Here is a 5785-nt window from a genome sequence, read left to right as displayed (position 1 = left end):
GTGTTGCCTTGGGAAATTAAGGTTGGCTCTAGACGAATACGTTCTCAAAATCAGCTGACAGCCGATGAATATAATACTCTTATGAAGGATGAGTTGGAAGATGTGGCGGGTCATCGGTTAAGGGCTTTAGTTAGTATTGAAGAAAATAAGAAAAGAGTAGCTAGATGGTATGACAAGAAGGTGAAAGTAAAAGAGTTTGCCGATGGAGATCTGGTCTGGAAATTGATTTTACCGATTGGGACTAAAAGTTCAAAGTTTGGAAAGTGGTCTCCTAATTGGGAAGGTCCATATCGGATAAATCAGTCTATTCCTGGTAATGCATATATTTTAGAAACCCTCGAAGGGGTTGTGTTTCCCAGAGCGTTAAATGGAAAATATTTAAAGAAATATTACCCTAGTATCTGGACAGATGCATAAAAGTATAAGTGCCGATAACAGTACTATCGGCTAGAATTATGCAGGGGTATCAATGTCTCATAAAGTGCCGATACAATAAATAAGATTACACGTTCAGCAAGGATTGGATAGCTAATATCGCACGCAGGCGAATCTGGTCGGCTTCTTCCATTTCTTTGATATCGTCATCGGCAGCACCCTCCACAGGCTTGAGTTTCTTCTTCATGGCTAAAGCTTTGCGAGCTTGGATATCTCTTTCTTGTTGAAGGGCTTTGACGGCATTGGGTAGCTGGCTTTCTTCTTGTTGAGCATGAGTTAAGGCTGCATCGATTTCTTTCAATTCAGCCAATAGAGCTGCCTTCCTTGCCGATAGATCCAAGATTTTCTGCTTAAGTGCAGCACCCGAAGTCTGCAAGTTGACGATGCCCTTGTGCTTCTCATCAGCGATTTGTTTCAGTTGTAGCATCTCTTCTTTAAGTTGAGCTTGAGCTGCTCTATCGGCAATGCACTGAGCAGCCCGTTGATATTGCAGTTGACGGCTTTCTAAGTGAGCTGCTGGGAAGAGTATTTCTTCGACATCGGCAGGGACCTGGCCACGAATTGTTTTGAAAATTGCCTTTGCGGGGTCCGAGTCATCTACCAGTTGGGCGGTACCTTGCTGTAGCAAGTTCAGGAGGGTTTCCAACTTGGATTTAGTCTCTGCCGATATTGTTCCCAGTGCAAGGGAAGAACTTGTTTCCTCTCCATCGTCGTCAGAAATGTCAATGGCAAAGGAAAATAGGCTGTTCGAGGAATCTTGTTCCTGAGAGAAAGACAAGGAGATCAGTCAGGGGTAAGTATGAGTATTGTAAAATCAGATAGGTTGATCGGTTTACCTGTTTCAAGGCAATTTCCTGTGCTTGACTGGAGGAAGCAACCTGGAGTATGTCGTGTGGATCGGCTGAGCTTGCCGATGGGATATCCTCTGTGACTTCATCGGTGGTGGGCTCTTGAGGTATGATGACCGATGACATTGGGGCAGATGTAGGGATCGGCATAGACCTTTGTCGTTTTGGCTGTGCTTCAGTATCTGTTGAAGCTTTGCGCTTTGCTTGGACATCGGCAACGATTGGCTGGGGGGCATCGACGCTTGTTGGTTGTAAAGCTTGGGCATCTGGTACGTTTGCCAATGTACCCAATTGTTGCTGCAAAACAAGTGTAAGATATGGTATTTAACAGATAAAATGTAAAGTCAAGAAGCTACCTCTGAAGGAGTGGTGCTTGATATCGGCGGAATTGCCGATGACGATCCAGTAGCAGCTCTTACCCCCTGATGATTAAGGTTAATATAGTTTGTGATCGGCATAAGTGAAAATAAACAAGGTTGTTACCTTAAAGGCTTTGACCAAGGTTGTAGCAGCGGCCGATGGAGTAGCCCTGGATGTAGCCAATTTGGACTTAGAAGTGATGGTCTTGGTACGAATCTTCTGGTGGGTCAAAGCGGCTAAGGTGGGAGCGTTGTAGCCGATCGGCGATGTTGGGGAAACAGGCCAGAGGTTGAAGGGTTTCCCACTTTTGCTCACCGATGGTGCTGGGTTGTTAACCTGTTACAAGGGAGTCAGTTACTGATAAATGAAGGGAAAAGCAGAAGGGAGTTAAAGGAAACTTACCGCGTCGTCAGGGATGGCATATTCAGGGTCGATCATGTGCCGATATGTGTGAGCAGAAGTTGCGAACAGTTGCTCTTTCCACTCTCGCCACCATTGCTTGTATGACTCGGTGATGAAAGATATTGGTGTCTAGGTGGATATATCAACATCTGTAGTATCGGCATCAGGAGAAAGTTGTACTACCTTGTTCCAGTCTGTTCCGCAGGTGATTGTTTCCCTGGGTTTGATCACATCGGCGAAGCAGAGTTTGATTGGCAGTTGCCCAAAAGCCAATTGGCGGGATACTGCCGATGGGTTGTAAAATTCATATGTAATGTTGGTGTTTTTCCCGCTGCCGAATGTGTTTACTGGAATTGCCCTGGGAGTGATGATAGCCATCATGAGCTCATTATCTTGATTCAGAGTGTCATCGGCAAAGTTGAAAAGAAGGGGGAATCTGTTTTCTTCGTCGATATAAGGCACCCAGGCCCTATGATCACGAGAAAGACCATTATAGAAGCTTTGAAAGAATCTGCCGATTTGGTCTTCGTTGGCTTCTGTTCCAGGAAGGACAATTATGGCTTCACCAAAATTGAGGGGTGAGCGTGTTGCCGATTCATCATCCCCGAGCACATAATCTTCAGCAATTTCTCGTGGGAATTGTTGAGCAAAAAAGTCCCATTGCAAACGTTTGTGCATATGGGCATTCAGCCACATGTTGATAAACCACCACGGGCCTCCCAGGTTGCCGATGGGTTCGCCAAGCAAAAGTTTCTGAGACACTTGGTGAAGAAGATGATAGGTGGAGCTCAGAAGGTATCGGCCAAGAGGAAACCTTACGCCATTAGCCAAAAGTTCAGCTGCAGGGAGGAAGGCGTTGGTTGGTCCTACTGATCGACCACAGAAGATAAATTTTTCTAACCACATATTCAGGAATGTGGCATGTTCCCTCTGGCTAGGTGTCCCGGTTTTCTGGTATTCTTGAATATATCCTGTCCAACCGCCGATGTTACGGGTATTCACTCTATATTCAGGCTTTCTACCATAGATGGAGCCTTCATCGGCAGTTGAGATGTCCAAGCCAGTAAGCATGTGGATATCGGCAAGGGTAGGAGTAGCTGGGCCATGTCCAAACATAAAAGTATTGGTCGTATCTGACCAAAAATAAGCAGCTGCAATTATCATTGATTCATTTTTCTGCATATCGGCAATAGAGAGCCTGATACATTGGTCTAACCTTCGTTCTGCCCAGTATACTTGCATCGATCTATTAACCCTCAAATACCAATCTTTCCACCCTTTGGTGGTTTTGGGCCAAGATCGGAATGTGTCTTTCCACAAATTCAGAGAGAAATTTTGGGCTCTAAAGGGAATTCTGTTAACCTCTGCGTTGATCAGATCGGTTGGATCTGGGTTGCCCATTGGTCCAAGGCATTGGACGTGCGGCTGATCGGTTGGGATAATTAATTTGTTGCGCAGTTCCTAAGGTTATGGAATCCAGAAGACAGAAGAAAGGAAAAATCACCAACTAAATAAATTTGCAAAAAGATCAAAGTAAAAGGTAATGGAAGTGGAGCGAACCGCGGGAACGTCGAAGTTGATGGCCATTGTCTTGAGGAAGGTGGAGATACGAGCCGGGAACTTGAAGTTAGCGCCGGAGAAGGGTTCTTGGTGGTTGAGGTCGCGCGGTTGTTCGTCGGAGTCGCCGCCGGAGAGAGAGAATGCCAAGGATTGGAGGCTGAAGATAGAAAATGAGGGTTCCGGAGAAATCTATTTATAAGCCGCCCAGAATAAGGGTATTTTGGACTTATCTCTATGACGCGCGCATATAGGTCAAGGCGGTGCAGAGGGATATGGTAACTATTCGCGCGATAATCAGGGGATTGTACAGATGAGTTGATAACAAGTAATCATGACTTGGAAGGGATATCGATACATGATATTTTAATTCTGAAAATGGCAGCATTATCATGTTAAGATCTTGCCGATGGGTTATTGTTTTGGTATCTCAATCAAGGCAAGAGTGGTTGGCGATTGTGCGATATTTACTGAAGTGCGTGAATCAAGATTAGATTTGATTGGATTTGATAACAAATCAAGTTTTGGCTTGGAGAATGAGTTACGGTAATTGGGCAAAGGCAAGCGTTATCTGGAGTAAATTTCGGAGCATTAATGGTTTTATACTCCGAAATTGGGGGGCATGTGTTGACACCGTTTTTTGCACGTGTCAAAATAATCGGAGTGGACTAATCGGCAAGGGGAAAGTTATTGAATACTTTGATAGCCAATGAAAGCCAGTTTGTAAAAATGGTTGCTGATAGCTGGTGATGATCGATGGAAAGGTTGATTTGGACTCGGGCGTTGCCGATGAGGTTGGAGGAGTTATTGTCGATGCCGATGAAGGAAGACTTGAAGACTACTGCCGATGAAACAGGGAGTATGCCGATGAAGGAAGACTTGAAGACTACTGCCGATGAAGCAGGGAGTATGCCGATGGGAAGGAGGACAGTGAGATTTCCATCGTAATTGAGGCGGACAGGGAAATAGATAGGAGTTGATTTCCTTTTCTGTATTTGTTAGGTTATGATTCGTGTAAGAGTCACGTGTTTCCTTAGATATAGGATTGGTGTCCTAGTTGTGTTTGGTTGTGTCTCTTTAGATCAGGGTATAAATATGGAGTAAGGGGCAATGTAATAGACAATATCAATCAATATCAAAACCAACTTTTACTCCTATTTGCATCTACTTACTTTTCGGCGACTTCGTCAATTTGCATATTTTTTCTTTTTACGAGTTCTCATTGATTCGGCGAGCTGCATCGCTTCAGTGCGACCTTCGGCGATTCTCGAGTTCCGCGTGAGCACCTCTTGGCCGTGACTTCCAGGCGTATCGCTGTTGTCAGGACCAAAGTGTTCGTATCTTCATCCTTGTCGATTAGCAGGTCAAATCGACTGGCACGCTTTGGATATCGATTCGGGTATTAGCCCTTTGTGTTTGCAGATCACTTTTGCATCAACAGTATATAAACCCTACCTCTATGAGTACCTCCGAAGGACTGAGCCGGCAGATCTCGAGATTCACGAAATCATTACAGGCGCCTCGCTGTGGGAGGGAACGTCGCCTACCACTGAAAACATAGCGTCGTTAAATTCTAGAATAAATCCAGAAAAATGTGCGAGCACCCATGTCAAGTCGAGAACTTGAACCCAGGTGAATAGGTTCCACCACAAGGAATCCAACCAACTGATCTATGATCAGTTCGCTCATGCTAATTGTTGGAGCAAAGAGCCAACCTCACATTGTTACATAGATGGTGGTGACTAATGGAGTCGATCTACCGCCTTGGTGGTGGAGAGAAGAATCTTGGTATAGTAGAATGAGTTCACCCTTTTCAGTGTACTTTATTTATACACCTCAAGAAGATTCTCAAAGATAGACTTATCCAGAGAGCAGCACGATAGTAGACCATTTGTAGTCCTGACTGGAGGGGTAACACAATCATTTTGCTGGAGGGGAGTAGTCACCGGTGCCTGCCGTTGAAAACCTTTATGACATCAATGTCGGGACCCTACACTCCTGCTGCATGCTTCTTGATCTCATCCTAAATTCACTTTTTTTTTCTTTCATACATGACTCAATAGCTAACATAAATTATCTATCCATAGGATAGTCACATCCGATTTCCAGGTACAACTCTTTAATTCTTGTGCCTAACTTGAACTCATGAATGTGCCTAACTTGAATATGAGGGAGTATACTGC

Source organism: Miscanthus floridulus, chromosome 19 (genome assembly GCF_019320115.1).
Source record: "Miscanthus floridulus cultivar M001 chromosome 19, ASM1932011v1, whole genome shotgun sequence".
Lineage (NCBI taxonomy): Eukaryota > Viridiplantae > Streptophyta > Magnoliopsida > Poales > Poaceae > Miscanthus > Miscanthus floridulus.
The sequence above is the reverse complement of the archived record's forward strand: the minus strand, read 5'-3'. Positions refer to the sequence as shown.